Genomic DNA, 19,408 nt, shown 5'->3' with positions numbered 1-19,408 from the left:
TTCAGGATCCTCCTCCTCCTCCTCCTCCTCCTCCTCCTCCTCAGGCCATACACGCTGAAATGATGACAGCCCAGCAGCATGTGTACCGTCAGCAGTGGGCCAAGCTGTCTCTTCCCCCTCCTCCTCATCCTCCTCATCCTCCTCCTCCTCCTCCTGAACGCGCTGAGATATAGACAGGAGGGTGCTCTGACTATCCAGCGACATACTGTCTTCCCCCGGCTCTGTTTCCGAGCGCAAAGCGGCTGCCTTTATGGTTTGCAGGGAACTTCTCAAGATGCATAGCAGAGGAATGGTGACGCTAATGATTGCAGCATCGCCGCTCACCACCTGGGTAGACTGATCAAAGTTTCGAAGGACCTGGCAGATGTCTGCCAACCAGGCCCACTCTTCTGAAAATAATTGAGGAGGCTGACTCCCACTGCGCCGCCCATGTTGGAGTTGGTATTCCACTATAGCTCTACGCTGCTCATAGAGCCTAGCCAACATGTGGAGCGTAGAGTTCCACCGTGTGGGCACGTCGCACAGCAGTCGGTGCACTGGCAGATTAAAGCGATGTTGCAGGGTGCGCAGGGTGGCAGCGTCCGTGTGGGACTTGCGGAAATGTGCGCAGAGCCGGCGCACCTTTACGAGCAGGTCTGACAAGCGTGGGTAGCTTTTCAGAAAGCGCTGAACCACCAAATTAAAGACGTGGGCCAGGCATGGCACGTGCGTGAGGCTGCCGAGCTGCAGAGCCGCCACCAGGTTACGGCCGTTGTCACACACGACCATGCCCGGTTGGAGGCTCAGCGGCGCAAGCCAACGGTCGGTCTGCTCTGTCAGACCCTGCAGCAGTTCGTGGGCCGTGTGCCTCCTATCTCCTAAGCTGAGTAGTTTCAGCACGGCCTGCTGACGCTTGCCCACCGCTGTGCTGCCACGCCGCGCGACACCGACTGCTGGCGACGTCCTGCTGCTGCTGACACATCTAGATTGCGAGACAGAGGTTGAGGAGGAGGAGGGTGCTTTAGTGGAAGAAGCATACACCGCCGAACATACCACCACCGAGCTGGGGCCCGCAATTCTGGGGGTGGGTAGGACGTGAGCGGTCCCAGGCTCTGACTCTGTCCCAGCCTTCACTAAATTCACCCAATGTGCCGTCAGGGAGATGTAGTGGCCCTGCCCGCCTGTGCTTGTCCACGTGTCCGTAGTTAAGTGGACCTTGCCACTAACCGCATTGGTGAGGGCGCGTACAATGTTGCGGGAGACGTGGTCGTGCAGGGCTGTGTCCTGAGACGGTAGTGCCTGTGTCCTGAGAGGGGGGTTGGATCTCAGTGGCAGGTTGGGGCACAGGGGGAGAGGCAGCGGTGCAAACCGGAGGCGGTGAACGGCCTTCGTCCCACCTTGTGGGGTGCTTGGCCATCATATGTCTGCGCATGCTGGTGGTGGTGAGGCTGTTGGTGGTGGCTCCCCGGCTGATCTTGGCGCGACAAAGGTTGCACACCTCTGTTCGTCGGTCGTCAGGCGTCTCTGTGAAAAACTGCCAGACCTTAGAGCACCTTGGCCTCTGCAGGGTGGCATGGCGCGAGGGTGCGCTTTGGGAAACACTTGGTGGATTATTCGGTCTGGCCCTGCCTCTACCCCTGGCCACCGCACTGCCTCTTGCAACCTGCCCTGCTGCTGCCCGTGCCTCCCCCTCTGAAGACCTGTCCTGTGTAGGCGTTGCACACCAGGTGGGATCAGTCACCTCATCGTCCTGCTGCTCTTCCACCGAATCCTCTGTGCGCTGCTCCCTCGGACTTACTGCCCTTACTACTACCTCACTGCAAGACAACTGTGTCTCATCGTCATCGTCCTCCTCACCCACAGAAAGTTCTTGAGACAGTTGGCGGAAGTCCCCAGCCTCTTCCCCCGGACCCCGGGAACTTTCTGGAATGGTTGGGCATCAGTGACGATAAACTCCTCTGGTGGGAGAGGAACCACTGCTGCCCAATCTGAGCAGGGGCCCGAGAACAGTTCCTGGGAGTGTTCCCGCTCCTGAGCATGTGTCATTGTAGTGGAGTGAGGAGGAGGAAGGAGGAGCAGCAGACAGAGGATTCTGATTTGCAGCAGTGGACGGCGCAGAACTGTAGCTGGATGATAGGTTGCTCGAAGCACTTTCTGCCATCCAGGACAGGACCTGCTCACACTGCTCATTTTCTAATAAAGGTCTCCCGCGTGGACCCATTAATTGGGCGATGAATGTGGGGACGCCAGAAACGTGCCTCTCTCCTAATCGCGCAGCAGTCGGCTGCGACACACCTGGATCAGGAGCTCGGCCTGTGCCCACACCCTCACTTGGGCCTACGCGTCCTCGGCCACGTCCACGTCCTCTAGGCTTACCCCTACCCCTCAGCATGCTGTATTACCAGTGAGTTAATTTCCCAGGCAGGAAATAAATTGGCGCAAGCCTGCAGGCCAAATATAATGTTTTCGTTTTTTTGCAAAGGGAGGGCCCCACTGCGTATATTCAATGAACAAGAAGTTTAATATCTGTGGTGTGGCCCTCAAAAAGTGTCACACAACTATAGTGTAGCAGAGTTATTAACTCTAGCAGAGCAGGTATTTGCCAGTCAGGAAAGACAATGGCGCAAGCCTGCAGTAAACCGTAGCTGGTTGCGTTTGATTTTTGTACGTTCTCCACGCAGCACACACGTACACGGAGACCTTAGGACTGACACAGGCAGGCCAAATATAATTAATTGAATTCGCTTTTTTGCAAAGGGAGGGCACCACTGCGTATATTTAATGAACAATACATTTAATATCTGTGGTGTGGCCCTCAAAAAGTGTCACACAACTATAGTGTAGCAGAGTTATTAACTCTAGCAGAGCAGGTATTTGCCAGTCAGGAAAGACAATGGCGCAAGCCTGCAGTAAACCGTAGCTGGTTGCGTTTGAGTTTTGTACGTTCTCCACGCAGCACACACGTACACGGAGACCTTAGGACTGACACAGGCAGGCCAAATATAATTAATTGAATTCGCTTTTTTGCAAAGGGAGGGCCCCACTGCGTATATTCAATGAACAATAACTGTGTTGTGGCCCTGCCTACACAATTCTGTCCCTGTAGTATCAATGGAGGGTGCAATGCTCTGCACCGCCGATTTTGAGAAAAAAAAAAAAAAGCAACACAGCTAACAGCAGCCTGCACAGTACTCCACACAGTTAAATGTGGCCCTAGAAAGGACCGTTGAGGTTCTTGAAGGCTACACTCACTCCTAACACTCTCCCTGCCTAAGCACCACTTCTGTCCCTAATACCGGGTGCAATGCTCTGCACTGCCGATTTTGAGAAAAAAAAACAAAAAACACTGCTAGCAGCAGCCTGCACACGGATAGATGTGGCCCTGAGAAGGACCGTTGGGGTTCTTGAAGCCTACACTGACTCCTAACGCTCTCCCTACAGCAGCACCAGCACAATAGTACTTTCCCTCAGCTAACTCACAAGGCATGTGTGGCGAGCCGCGGGAGGGGCCGACTTTTATACTCGGGTGACATCTGATCGCCTCAGCCACTCACAGCAGGGGGGTGGTATAGGGCTTGAACGTCACAGGGGGAAGTTGTAATGCCTTCCCTGTCTTTCAATTGGCCAGAAAAGCGCGCTAACGTCTCAGAGAGGAAAGTGAAAGTAACCAGAACACCGCGTGGTACTCGTTAAGAGTAACGAGCATCCCGAACACCGTAATATTCGCACGAATATCAAGCTCGGACGAGTACGTTCGCTCATCTCTAGTCCCTAGCAACTTTGAGGGGAGCAAACCGTACCTACAAGCTGGGCAATCTTCCTGACAAGAATAGCCCTGCAACTCATACCTAAGGGGCTAGTCTATCCCTAGATGGAAAGTAGGAAAGAGGACAGAACTAGACAGAAGTAAAATAAACCACATAGGTACTCTACACACAGATGTGGCAAGCTCACCACACACACTAAACAAGACATGGATTTAGGCATCCACATACCTATAGACAGTAGGGATACATTCAGAGTGGACGTCTGTACACCTACAGATGGAGGGGAATTCGGGCGTCTGCAGACATACAGGCAGAAGGGATTCAGGCATCAACACACCTATGGACGAAGGTGGATTCAGGCATCCACACATCTATGGACGAATGGGGATTCAGGCAACCACATACCTATGGACGAAGGTGGATTCAGGCATCCACACATCTATGGACGAATGGGGATTCAGGCAACCACATACCTATGGACGAAGGTGGATTTGGATGTCCATACACCTATGGATGGAGAGGCACAAACACCAAACATGAATTCCAATCTGGATCCAGGCAAATAACGACAAAACATGGATCTAGACTCAAATACCAACAAGCACTCTACAGCCATTTGACACAACATAACACACCATAACAATATATACGTATTGTTCATGAATACTGGAGGAATACTGGTTCATTTAAACACTCGAAGGGCATTTCGGAATAACTATGGAGCAGGAAGTGTATCAACCAATCCCATATTCACAAATTGATGAAAAAAAATATGAGAAAACCAGAAGCGTTTCGACTCAACACGCAGGAGGCCGGAACATGCCTGATTGCACAGCACAGGATGGGAAGGATTAATTACTTGCATCATCAAGAAAATCCTTAAAAAGACTTTCACAAGAAACTGGCATTCCTTATTCCACAAAACTGCACCCTTATCTTGTGCCAATAGTCCAAGAGTTGCTTCCAATGGATGTGGAGGAATGTGTATGACATTGCTTATGGTTGATGTCCGGTAAGACATGATATATGGCGAGAGAATGCTGTAATTACCAATGTCACAATAGAAGATGTCTTCCCCAATACCCAGAGTCACATACAAAAGTGCTTGGATGCTATAGGGGTTATTTTCAAGGTAAATGCATATCAATTTTCATAGGGAACCAGACAAAAATGACAAAGTTATTGCGGAAAGTTTGGGTTTCTTAGCAAGAGAATTACCTGTGATTTAGTTGTTAAACTATTGAAGGTAATGGACCACCGAAGCTATGATGCACTTGAGTCAATAAATCGCATTTCAGGAAAACTTATCCTTTCTTTTTCTTGTTGCAAGCCCAGCTAAAGAAGTTGTCCCATATAGGCCCTTCCCTATTCACTGGATCGAAATGGGGCTTAAGGTGAAACCCAGTCTAAAAACAATTAGAAATGTGAAAGATTTGGTACTCTATATCTAACAAAATACTGCCACCTAATAGAAGCAGTAACACCATTGTCCACATGTTGGGTTTGATATTTGAGTTCAGCCCCTTCAAAGGTGAATGGCATTCATTTGCAACACAATACACAATTCTGTAGACTGTTTTTTTAAGGTCAACCCCTTGAACAGCAGCATTCTATTTAATGGCACTCTGTGTCCTATTTGGTCTGTATTGTACTGATGGATAATGTGGGTCCCTGTTGTTGCCCTGCTCCATTATTGATTTACTCCTGCTCATAAAGTGAGACAATAAAAAGAATATAATTGAAATTTTGTATATGCAGTTACTTACATGTAATATACAAGATAAAATTTCCATTTAGTCCAAATTGTAAGGCTAATCTTAAATTTACTGTATTGTGCAGTTTTTGAATAGTCACCAGGGTGATCACCAGATCCCTAACCTGCTTGTCTGAAACAATTATCACTCTCATTCGCTTCCACCTTGAGAACAAGTTTAATTACAGAATGAATGACTACACGGGGAACAACAAAACATGAGGCTGAATAAAGCATACAGTATATGGCGAAGCATGGTAAACGTGTCATCCATCCATTACTCATAGGCTGTTGTGCTTGGCACATGTAAGTGATGTGTTTGTTGTGACTCTTGAACGTCCGATTCAAAATATTTTCCAAGAGAGACCAATTTGTCTCAGGATTTATAAGACGCAATCCAGATGTTACTAGATTGATATCTAGCTCTTCCATAATTCAAAGTAATGTTTGAAAGTTCAGGGATTACACCAGGGGCTGGAGAACTACTAATGTTATTATATGGGATAAAAAATAACATTCTTACTCTTAGAACAAAGGGAGAAGATATAGAAATAAGCCAATGAAGTCAGGATTAATGTTCTTAAGACATGTTGGCTTTGCAGTCTTAAAGAGACACTGGAATTCAAGTACAGTAACTTCATTTTGTTAGTGGGTAGTTGATGATGCCATCATAACTGCACCCCCCTTTGCATCAGGTCTAAGTGAACTGAACTATGCTACTATTTATTACTACTATAGAAGTGCTGGTCGCTGTAAAGGGGTATTTAAAAACATGTATTTATTAGGTTCATGAAGCAAAAGGCCTTTTTTTACATTTTTATTGCTATTATTAAAATTAGCTGATATACCCGCTTTGTCCGAGTTAATTTGCTACAGGTGTTTACTTGTTGTTCGCACAGAAAGTCTTATGAAGTCATGGTTACTTCAGAGGAACTGACAAATAAAATATGTATACACACAGAGGAGCGTTAGATTATCCTCAGGCTGCGTGTACCAATGTCCCTCTGCAGAATATGCCACTCCTCCCACTCTCCTCACTTTTTACCCTTAAAGGTAATGCCCCTTTTATTCAAATTTAACCCCAGACTGGAGGTTGCAGCACCTTCTTAGCCTTAAAGGCATGCTCCATCCCTGCAGTCCATGGCTGCTTCCTTATGTACTTTACAGCCTTTCAGTATGTTCTCCTCAGTATATACACATAGAAGGGAGGTAGATTCTCCTTAGTATATACACAGAGGTCAGTTGGATTGTTCTCAGTATATGCATAGAGGTGAGTTATATTCTCCTCAGTATATACTCATAGAGGTGAGTTATATTCTCCTCAGTATATACACATAGAGGTGAGGTAGATTCTCCTCAGTATATACACATAGGGGTGAGTTATATTCTCCTCAGTATATACTCATAGAGGTGAGTTATATTCTCCTCAGTATATACACATAGAGGTGAGGTAGATTCTCCTCAGTATATACACATAGAGGTGATGTAGATTCTCCTCATTATATACACATAGAGGTCAGTTATATTCTCCTCAGTATATATACATAGAGGAACATAAGATTCTCCTCAGTATAGAAATCATTTCCCTAGGCTATATGGTTTTTCAGAAAAGAACTATCTAATATATTGTGGATTTTTGCACAGTTTTTTATGTTTAGAATTGAATATTGAAGTTGCGACCCCCTTATTTATCCTATTTGGGACGTAAAAAATAGTCGTAGAAAAGTTCACATTTGTGTGGTACAGATGTTTGCTATTAGTTACATTACATAGGGGGTCACTTACTTTTGCACTTAGAATTAAATAATCAAGTTGTGACCCCTTTACATTTCCTATTTAGGACCTAAACAAAGGTCATGCCAAATTTAAAGTTTGTATGACACTGGGAAGTTAGAGTATTAGATCAGGTACATTACATAGGGGGTCACTTACTTTTGCGCTAAGAATTGAATAATCAAGTTACTGGATCAAAACCAAAAACCGCCTGTGGTTGCCAGTTCCTTAGACTTGAACCTGTCAGAAGTGTTACCTTCCACCCAAGGGCCCATTTCATGACCATAACTAGGCCTGTCATTTTCGTCAACTGTAAAGTTGATGCTGCAGTGTTTAGTATTGTGAAGTCTAAACAGATAAAGGAGTTGTCCCATCACAACACGTTATGTGGAATAACTTGCTGAACGGTGAGAGCCAGGCCGCATAGGTTGTGCATTTGTGTCTCCGCTTGATTCACTTGAACGTACCTATCTCCAGCAGTCCTACTGGAGTGAATGGAGTGAAGGTATGCATGCGCAGATTCTGATGCCAGAGCTTCAGACCACACCCGGGCCGAAAATTTGGGGTTTAGTAGTGATCCGAGCAAGGGATAACTTGCTGTGATGTGAATAAAGCGTTAATTGCCAGTTATGTCTTTATGAACTGTTTCTTGATCTGTTTAGGACTTTTGGTACTATGTTCCCAAAGGAAGGTCCTCAAGACGTAGAGGTTATAAATAGGAGGCTGTCATGCGTGCCTACAAGTGTAATGATGTACTCAACAGTAGGAGTATATCAAGACTTCACAGTGTTGAACTCAAGTAGCTGTGGTCCAGCCAGCATGCTATTGTATTGTCATAGACCCCAGATCAAGTAATTGGTCATTAGCTGCCCTAATTTTTTGCTGGAGGAAGAACTACAACTGTAAGCATTTTTGAGCAGTAGAGGAGTTCCAGACTGCTAGACCGCTACCTAGAAGTTGGCACTGTGACTATTCAAGTCCTAGATGAGATAGCAGGTAAAACAAAGTGATTGAGCATACCTGTTTCCATTTGTGATGTACAAGTGTGTGCCAAGCAAAGAGATTGTTTGTTATTTACCATCACCAATCGGACTGCCCTCGGTAATAGAATGCAATTTATTGAAACCTCTATGCTTTCTATGGATCCAATAACTATTAAGATTATGCCTATTGTCACTATTACTACTACCTTTGTCATTCCTGGTGTACACCTCCATTACTACATCATCCTCGAATGAGAACCCGCAAGTTGGATCAAGAACCACACCGAAAACTGGCCCTCTTAGGCCTCGGTCACACGGGCGTTTTTTGCCGCGATTTGCGGATCGAATGACGGATGTGTATCCACAAATCGCGTGACCGGGGCCGAAAAATCGCACGAAAAATCTTCTCCTAGCTGCGTTTCATTACAAACGGGCCGGAGCAGTGCAGCGCTGTCCAGCACATTGAATTCAATGGAGCTGGCAATACAGCCGGCTCCATTGAAAGCAATGGACTGCGGCTGTATCTCATTCAGCTGAGAGCTGCCCCTGATTGGTCCCTGCGCTGAGCCAATCAGAGGCAGCACTCACTCACCCATTCATGAATTCATGAATGGGTGAGTGAGAGCTGGCTCTGATTGGTGAGGCTGTGACCAATCAGAGGCAGCTCATTCAGCTGGCGGGGATTTTAAATCCCCGGCTGCTGAATACTATTCACAGCAGTTCAGGAGAACTGCCAGCCGGCCGCGGCTGAACTCCGTCTGCCGGGACAAGGTGAGTATATTTTTTTTTTTTACTTTTTACACAGTTTTGGATGATTTTCAGGGAAGGGCTTATATTTTTAAGCCCTTCTCGAAAATTCATCCCGCGCTCGCCGGCAGCCCATTGCTTTCAATGGAGCCGGCTGTATTGCCGGCTCCATTGAATTCAATGGGCAAACATCATTCTTCTCTGCCACAGCTGTTATAGCTGTGGCAGAGGAGAATGCTTTGTCTAGTATATGTTCTCAATGGGGTCGGCGCTGCTGCCGCCGGCCCCATTGAGCGCATATAGAGAAGAACAGGAATCTCAGATAGGTGCGATCTGCGATTTCTGTTCTATAATTAATCGGACGTGTGCATAAAAAGCGCTCATGTGTCCGATACCATTGCAAAGCAATGGTTCTATAAAATCACCGGACGCATGTGCATGCGCAAATCGCGCGAAAAAACGGCCGTCTGACCGAGGCCTTAGGGTGCCTTCAAAATTGCCAAGTTGCTGCAGGCATTCTGCAGTGAAATACCAAAAGCAATTCCGCAGTGGCCAAATCCACACTATTTAGGTACGGATTTGGCCATGTTTTTATTTGCAAATCAGCTGTGGAATTTCATCCTTGTATTACTTGGGTTGATTTCTGCAGCATCATTCCGCAGCATAAATAACATGCTGTGGGTTTAGAATCTACAATGTTTTTTTAAAAATGCTGCAGCTTTGTCACAAGAGATTTCTAAAACCTCCTACAAACAGCTTGTACTGTAAACACTTTGGAATTTTTGCATCAGTTCCGATACGGGAAATTCCACAGCATATACTGCCTGCATGAAGGTGGCCTTACGATTTCCTATTCCAATTTTGCTTGCCATGAATCTAGAGCTTCTGTTTTCACTGCAAGTAAATGTCTGTGCAGGAGAAAATGTATGGGCCACACTGCAAAGATTAAACTAAAGCCTCTACTGGTGCTGGTTAGTATTAGCACACCTAGGACATAAGGACCTACCTGCTGCTTCTCCTCTTGGTGACTATAGGGTTAACTCCCCATTCTCATTTGCTAATATGACTGTAAGGCCTGTGGATAGGGGATTCTAGCATAGGTTCTTACTTTCCGTTAAAATAAGGAATACAACCACCTTGGAATGGGTCGTTTGCCTCTTGGGGTCTCAAAGTAGCTGTATAGGCTGCAACTATTATGTGTATATCCTTGGACCTGTCTCTTTTCTGTCTGTCCCTTATTTATTACTAACATGCATTTAGTAGATTTGCAAGAAGTAGGGACAGATGGAGCATGACTGCAGGATCAGACTACACAGGACTTATTGGTTGTCTGTTACCATGGAGACAGATAAGGATGTGTAGATAGGAGCTGTAGACACAAAATGAAGGTTTCTGCATTCTTTATTCATTTAAGATAGATGTATTTGTGCATAAAAAGTGTTGTGAATGTGAACATACATAATTTTTATTTGACCAACTCCATGTAGTATTTCACAGTGTCAAACATTATATTATCTCTTCCAGTGATGTATCACTGTACACTCTGATCTTCCTGGCTCGTGAATGGAATAGTATAGTAATGATAAGTACTTACACAGCAAAAACCTTAGGAAAGAGGAAAACAATATCTAACTCCACAGCATCTTAGATTTGTACATCATAAGCAAAGCATGTGACGACCTGAGGCTGCCATTGTCAACCAGCAATTATCAAGAGGTTACCTGAGAAACAGCTTTCAAGGAGTGCAACCCTTGCCTCCCCCTACTGTGCTGGACTCAGCCTTTGTGTGTACTATGTGTAGCAGCACTGCTGAATTCAGGCAGACTTACTGGTTTGATGCCCAGCATCTGCATAGGCTCAGGTAGCTCACCTGGTTACCACCTTATTGTTGACACCTCACAGGACCTTACAACTAGTGTTGAGTAATTATTGAAATAATTGGGTTGGGAGTCACTGACCTGATTTCAAAAATATTTGTGAATCAGGACTCCCGATTCTGACTTCCATTAAAACCACTAGGAGTAAAAATTGGGTTATCAAATCTGGCCTCCAAAATGTCCCTTGAACAACAGTATAGATGGAGGTTGAGGTTTTGGTGGTGGCCCCATTAGTGGGGTCCTAGGTTCAAATCACCATCAAGGTTAGATTCAAACCTAGAATTCCAGGACTACAAGCATTGCATTGAATTCAATGAATGGCTGAGCACTGGCTCTGATTGGCTGAGCGCTGTGACCAATCACAGGCAGCACTCAGCTGTCATTCAATAAATGAGTGCTGAGTAGAGATGAGCGAACACCAAAATGTTCGGGTGTTCGTTATTCGAAACGAACTTCCCGCGATGTTCGAGGGTTCGTTTCGAATAACGAACCCCATTGAAGTCAATGGGCGACCCGAGCATTTTTGTATTTCGCCGATGCTCGCTAAGGTTTTCATGTGTGAAAATCTGGGCAATTCAAGAAAGTGATGGGAACGACACAGAAACGGATAGGGCAGGCGAGGGGCTACATGTTGGGCTGCATCTCAAGTTCACAGGTCCCATTATTAAGCCAGAATACCGGCAAGAGTGGGCCCCCCCCCCCTCCCAACAACTTTTACTTCTGAAAAGCCATCATTAGCATGGCATACCTTTGCTAAGCACCACACTACCTCCAACAAAGCACAATCACCGCCTGCATGACACTCCACTGCCACTTCTACTGGGTTACATGCTGCCCAACCGCCCCCCCTCCCCCCCACAGCGCACACCAAAGTGTCCCTGCGCAGCCTTCAGCTGCCCTCATGCCACACCACCCTCATGTCTATTTAGAAGTGCGTCTGCCATGACGAGGGACCGCAGGCACACACTGCACAGGGTTGGCACGGCTAGGCAGCGACCCTCTTTAAAAGGGGCGGGGCGATAGCCCACAATGCTGTACAGAAGCAATGAGAAATAGAATCCTGTGCCACCGCCATCAGGAGCTGCACACGTGGGCATAGCAATGGGGAACCTATGTGCCACACACTATTCATTCTGTCAAGGTGTCTGCATGCCCCAGTTAGACCGGGCTTTTTAATTCATAGACACAGGCAGGTACAACTCCCTATTGTGAAGTCCCTGTCGACCGACAGCATGGGTGGCTCCCTGGAACCCACCGGCGGTACACAAAAATATCCCATTGCATTGCCCAACACAGCTGAGGTAGTAATGTCGTGCGTAATACAGGTGGGCTTCGGCCCACACTGCATGCCCCAGTCTGACTGGGGTTCTTTAGAAGTGGACACATGTAGGTTACACTCCCTGTGGACCAACAGCATGGGTGGGTGCCAGGAAGCCACCGGCGGTACATAGAAATATCCCATTGCATTGCCCAACACAGCTGAGGTAGTAATGTCGTGCGTAATACAGGTGGGCTTCGGCCCACACTGCATGCCCCAGTCAGACTGGGGTTCTTTACAAGTGGACACATGTAGGTTACACTCCGTGTGCACCTACAGCATGGGTGGCTCCCTGGAACCCACCGGCGGTACACAAAAATATCCCATTGCATTGCCCAACACAGCTGAGGTAGTAATGTCGTGCGTAATACAGGTGGGCTTCGGCCCACACTGCATGCCCCAGTCAGACTGGGGTTCTTTACAAGTGGAAACAGATGCATTTATAATTCCCTGTGGACCCACTGCCTGGGTGGGTGCCAGGAAGCCACCGGCGGTACATAGAAATATCCCATTGCATTGCCCAACACAGCTGAGGTAGTAATGTCGTGCTTAATGCAGGTGGGCTAAAAATTTATTTGATTACACTGTAGGCGAGGGCCCACAAAAATTGCTGTATCAACAGTACTAATGTACATCCCAAAAATTGGCCATGGCCAGCCAAGAGGGCAGGTGAAACCCATTAATTGCTTTGGTTAATGTGGCTTAAGTGGTAACTAGGCCTGGAGGCAGCCCAGTGTAACGAAAAATTGGTTCAAGTTACTGTTCCAACGCTTTTAAGCGCATTGAAACTTTTAAAAATTGTTTAGAAAAATTATTTGAGTGAGCCTTGTGGCCCTAAGAAAAATTGCCCGTTCAGCGTGATTACGTGAGGTTTCAGGAGGAGTAGCAGGAGGAGGAGGAGGAGGAATATTAGACACAGATTGATGAAGCAGAAATGTCCCCGTTTTGGATGGTGAGAGAGAACGTAGCTTCCATCCGCGGGTGCAGCCTACGTATTGCTTACGTATCGCTGCTGTCCGCTGGTGGAGAAGAGAAGTCTGGGGAAATCCAGGCTTTGTTCATCTTGATGAGTGTTAGCCTGTCGGCACTGTCGGTTGACAGGCGGGTACGCTTATCTGTGATGATTCCCCCAGCCGCACTAAACACCCTCTCCGACAAGACGCTAGCCGCAGGACAAGCAAGCACCTCCAGGGCATACAGCGCTAGTTCAGGTCATGTGTCCAGCTTCGACACCCAGTAGTTGTAGGTGGCAGAGGCGTCACGGAGGACGGTCGTGCGATCGGCTACGTACTCCCTCACCATCCTTTTACAGTGCTCCCGCCGACTCAGCCTTGACTGGGGAGCGGTGACACAGTCTTGGTGGGGAGCCATAAAGCTGTCCAGGCCCTTAAAGACTGTTGCACTGCCTGGGATGTACATGCTGCTCGATCTCCGCACCTCCCCTGCTACCTTGCCCTCGGTACTGCGCCTTCTGCCACTAGCGCTGTCGGCTGGGAATTTTACCATCAGCTTGTCCGCAAGGGTCCTGTGGTATAGCAACACTCTCGAACCCCTTTCCTCTTCGGGAATGAGAGCAGGCAGGTTCTCCTTATAGCGTGGGTCGAGCAGTGTGTACACCCAGTAATCCGTTGTGGCCAGAATGCGTGCAACGCGAGGGTCACGAGAAAGGCATCCTAACATGAAGTCAGCCATGTGTGCCTGGGTACCAGTACGCAACACATGGCTGTCCTCACTAGGAAGATTACTTTCAGGATCCTCCTCCTCCTCCTCCTCAGGCCATACACGCTGAAAGGATGACAGGCAATCAGCCGGTGTACCGTCAGCAGTGGGCCAAGCTGTCTCTTCCCCCTTCTCCTCATCCTCCTCATGCTCCTCCTCCTCCTCCTGTACGCGCTGAGAAATAGACAGGAGGGTGCCCTGACTATCCAGCGGCATACTGTCTTCCACCGCCCCCGTTTCCGAGCGCAAAGCAGCTGCCTTTATGGTTTGCAGGGAATTTCTCAAGATGCATAGCAGAGGAATGGTGACGCTAATGATTGTAGCATCGCCGCTCACCACCTGGGTAGACTCCTCAAAATTACCAAGGACATGGCAGATGTCTGCCAACCAGGCCCACTCTTCTGAAAGGAATTGAGGAGGCTGACTCCCACTGCGCCGCCCATGTTGGAGTTGGTATTCGACTATAGCTCTACGCTGTTCATAGAGCCTGGCCAACATGTGGAGCGTAGAGTTCCACCGTGTGGGCACGTCGCACAGCAGTCGGTGCACTGGCAGCTTAAAGTGATGTTGCAGGGTGCGCAGGGTGGCAGCGTCCGTGTGGGACTTGCGGAAATGTGCGCAGAGCCGGCGCGCCTTTACGAGCAGGTCTGACAAGCGTGGGTAGCTTTTCAGAAAGCGCTGAACCACCAAATTAAAGACGTGGGCCAGGCATGGCACGTGCGTGAGGCTGCCGAGCTGCAGAGCCGCCACCAGGTTACGGCCGTTGTCACACACGACCATGCCCGGTTGGAGGCTCACCGGCGCAAGCCAGCGGTCGGTCTGCTGTGTCAGACCCTGCAGCAGTTCGTGGGCCGTGTGCCTCTTATCGCCTAAGCTGAGTAGTTTCAGCACGGCCTGCTGACGCTTGCCCACCGCTGTGCTGCCACACCACGCGACACCGACTGCTGGCGACATGCTGCTGCTAACACATCTTGATTGCGAGACAGAGGAGGAGGAGGAGGAGGAGGAGGGTGCTTTAGTGGAGGAAGCATACACCTCCGCAGATACCAGCACCGAGCTGGGGCCCGCAATTCTGGGGGTGGGTAGGACGTGAGCGGTCCCAGGCTCTGACTCTGTCCCAGCCTCCACTAAATTCACCCAATGTGCCGTCAGGGAGATGTAGTGGCCCTGCCCGCCTGTGCTTGTCCACATGTCCGTTGTTAAGTGGACCGTGGCAGTAACCGCGTTGGTGAGGGCGCGTACAATGTTGCGGGAGACGTGGTCGTGCAGGGCTGGGACGGCACATCGGGAAAAGTAGTGGCGACTGGGAACTGAGTAGCGCGGGGCCGCCGCCTCCATGATACTTTTGAAGTATTCCACAACCCTATACGGCAGCATCTCAAGGCTGATGAATTTTGCTATGCGGACGGTTAACGTTTGAGCGTGCGGGTGCGTGGCGGCGTACTTGCGCTTGCGCTCCAACACTTGCGCAAGCGACGGCTAGACGGTGCGCTGAACTACACTGCTGGATGGGGCCGAGGACAGCGGAGATGAGGGTGTGGGTGCAGGCCATGAGGCGGTAGTGCCTGTGTCCTGAGAGGGGGGTTGCATCTCAGTGGCAGGTTGGGGCACAGGGTGAGAGGCAGGGGTGCAAACCGGAGGCGCTGAACGGCCTTCGGCCCACCTTGTGGGGTGCTTGGCCATCATATGTCTGCGCATGGTGGTGGTGGTGAGGCTGTTGGTGTTGGCTCCCCGGCTGAGCTTTGCGCGACAAAGGTTGCACACCACTGTTCGTCGGTCGTCAGGCGTCTCTGTGAAAAACTGCCAGACCTTAGAGCACCTCGGCCTCTGCAGGGTGGCATGGCGCGAGGGGGCGCTTTGGGAAACACTTGGTGGATTATTCGGTCTGGCCCTGCCTCTACCCCTGGCCACCGCACTGCCTCTTGCAACTTGCCCTGCTGATGCCCTTGACTCCCCCTCTGAAGACCTGTCCTCCTGAGTAAGCGTTGCACACCAGGTGGGGTCAGTCACCTCATCGTCCTGCTGCTCTTCCTCCGAATCCTCTGTGCGCTGCTCCCTCGGACTTACTGCCCTTACTACTACCTCACTGCAAGACAACTGTGTCTGATCGTCATCGTCCTCCTCACCCACAGAAAGTTGTTGAGACAGTTGGCGGAAGTCCCCAGCCTCTTCCCCCGGACCCCGGGAACTTTCGAATGGTTGGGCATCAGTGACGATAAACTCCTCTGGTGGGAGAGGAACCACTGCTGCCCAATCTAAGCAGGGGCCCGAGAACAGTTCCTGGGAGTGTTCCCGCTCCTGAGCAGGTGTCATTGTAGTGGAGTGAGGAGGCTGGGAGGAAGGAGGAGCAGCAGACAGAGGATTCGGATTTGCAGCAGTGGACGGCGCAGAACTGCGTGTTGACGATAGGTTGCTCGAAGCACTTTCTGCCATCCAGGACAGGACCTGCTCACACTGCTCATTTTCTAATAACCGTCTCCCGCGTGGACCCATTAATTGGGCGATGAATGTGGGGACGCCAGAAACGTGCCTCTCTCCTAATCGCGCAGCAGTCGGCTGCGACACACCTGGATCAGGAGCTCGGCCTGTGCCCACACCCTGACTTGGCCCTCCGCGTCCTCGGCCGCGTCCACGTCCTCTAGGCCTACCCCTACCCCTCAGCATGCTGTATTACCAGTGATTTGATTTAACAGGCAGGAAATAAATTGGCGCAAGACTGCAGGCCAAATATAATTTTTTCCCTTTTTTGAAAACGAAAGGCCCCACTGCCTCTAGTGAATGAATAATCTAAGTTTAATAACTGTGCTGTGGCCCTGCTAATGTGTCACAGAACGTGAGGGTAGCAGAGTTATTATAACTCTGGCAGAGCAGGTATTTTTTTTCCAAATTAAGGAAAGCAAATGGCGAAGCCAGGAGTAAAACGTAGCTGGGTGCGTCTGATTTTTAAACGTTGCACACGCAGCCGACACGTGTCCACCGCCCTTAGGACGGACAGAGGCAGGACAAATAGAAAATTTTTCAGTTTTTTCCACCAAAAGGCAGCACTGCGTATATTCAATGAACATGAGAAGTTTAATAACTGTGCTGTGGCCCTGCTAATGTGGCACAGAACTTGAGGGTAGCAGAGTTATTATAACTCTGGCAGAGCAGGTATTTTTTTTCCAAATTAAGGAAAGCAAATGGCGAAGCCAGGAGTAAAACGTAGCTGGGTGCGTCTGATTTTTAAACGTTGCACACACAGCCGACACGTGTCCACCGCCCTTAGGACGGACAGAGGCAGGACAAATAGAAATTTTTACAGTTTTTTTCCACCAAAAGGCAGCACTGCGTATATTCAATGAACATGAGAAGTTTAATAACTGTGCTGTGGCCCTGCTAATGTGTCACAGAACTTGAGGGTAGCAGAGTTATTATAACTCTGGCAGAGCAGGTATTTTTTTTCCAAATTAAGGAAAGCAAATGGCGAAGCCAGGAGTAAAACGTAGCTGGGTGCGTCTGATTTTTAAACGTTGCACACGCAGCCGACACGTGTCCACCGCCCTTAGGACGGACAGAGGCAGGACAAATAGAAAATTTTTCAGTTTTTTTCCACCAAAAGGCAGCACTGCGTATATTCAATGAACATGAGAAGTTTAATAACTGTGCTGTGGCCCTGCTAATGTGGCACAGAACTTGAGGGTAGCAGAGTTATTATAACTCTGGCAGAGCAGGTATTTTTTTTCCAAATTAAGGAAAGCAAATGGCGAAGCCAGGAGTAAAACGTAGCTGGGTGCGTCTGATTTTTAAACGTTGCACACGCAGCCGACACGTGCCCACCGCCCTTAGGACGGACAGAGGCAGGACAAATAGAAAATTTTTCAGTTTTTTTCCACCAAAAGGCAGCACTGCGTATATTCAATGAACATGAGAAGTTTAATAACTGTGCTGTGGCCCTGCTAATGTGGCACAGAACTTGAGGGTAGCAGAGTTATTATAACTCTGGCAGAGCAGGTATTTTTTTTCCAAATTAAGGAAAGCAAATGGCGAAGCCAGGAGTAAAACGTAGCTGGGTGCGTCTGATTTTTAAACGTTGCACACGCAGCTCACACGTGTCCACAGCCCTTAGGACGGACAGAGGCAGGTCAAATAGAAATTTTTTCACTTGTTTTACAAGCAAAAGGCCGCACTGCGTATATTCAATGAATAATAACTGTGTTGTGGCCCTGCCTACACAATTCTTTCCCTGCAGTATCAATGGAGGGTGCAATGCTCTGCAGAGGCGATTTTGAGAAGAAAAAAAATATGCAGCACAGCTAACAGCAGCCAGCACAGTACTGCACACGGTTAAATATGGCCCTAGAAATGACCGTTGAGGTTCTTGAAGGCTACACTCACTCCTAACACTCTCCCTGCCTATGCAACACTTCTGTCCCTAATGCCGGGTGCAACGCTCTGCAGAGGCGATTTTGAGAAAAAAAAAAATTGCCACTGCTAACAGCAGCCAACACACAGCTATCAGTGGCCCTAATAAGGACCTTTGGGGGTCTTGAAGCCTACACTAACTACCAATTCTTTCCCTACAGCAGCTCCGGTACAAACAGCACTGTCCCTCATCTAACTCACAAGGCATCTGAGGCGAGCCACGGGAGGGGCCGACTTTTATATTAGGCGGACACCTGATCTCGCCAGCCACTCACAGCAGGGGGGTGGTATAGGGCTTAAACGTTGCAGGGGGAAGTTGTAATGCCTTCCCTGTCTTTCAATTGGCCAGAAAAGCGCGCAAACTGTCTCAGGGAAGGAAGTGAAAGTAACCCGAACACCGCATGGTGTTCGTTACGAATAACGAACATCCCGAACACCCTAATATCCGCACGGATATCAAGTTCGGACGAACACGTTCGCTCATCTCTAGTGCTGAGTGCTTCCTGTGATTGACTGAGCACTCAGCCAATCAGACACAGGAGGCTGGGGTTTTTAAATCATCGGCAGGAGAAGAAACTTCAGAAGAGTGCTGGGGAAGCCAGTGAGGAGACATGCCGGAGCCAGACAGCGGCCGAGAGGTGATGTATGTTTTTTAAATTTTTTTCAGCAGCTAGGGATGATTTTCAGGGAAGGGCTTATTTTTCAAGCCTTTCCCCGAAAGTCACTACGGGGTTGCCTGCATCCGATTGCTTTCAATGGGTCCGGCGGCAATAGTGCTGGCCCCGTTGAAAGGAATCGGCACGGAGCTACGGTCCTTTGCCACAGCTGTCACTGCTATTTAGGCGCAGCATGGACCTTCCCGATGCACAAATGTCCTATCTTATGCAGGTGCGAGTATTTTGCACCTGTAAAAGGCGGATATGTGAACACATCATAGGGAACCAATGGTTCTATCAGACGCGCTTTTTCAGCGCACATAGGCGCGCACAAAAAAACGCTCATCTCACTTCGCCCTAAAGCATATGTGGGTAACACATATATCACATTGAATAGCGAATGGGGTGCTTGGAACAAAAACACATGACCCCCAG

This window comes from Eleutherodactylus coqui, chromosome 2, assembly GCF_035609145.1.
Source record: "Eleutherodactylus coqui strain aEleCoq1 chromosome 2, aEleCoq1.hap1, whole genome shotgun sequence".
Classification (NCBI taxonomy): Eukaryota; Metazoa; Chordata; class Amphibia; order Anura; family Eleutherodactylidae; genus Eleutherodactylus; species Eleutherodactylus coqui.
This window is presented reverse-complemented; position numbering follows the sequence as displayed.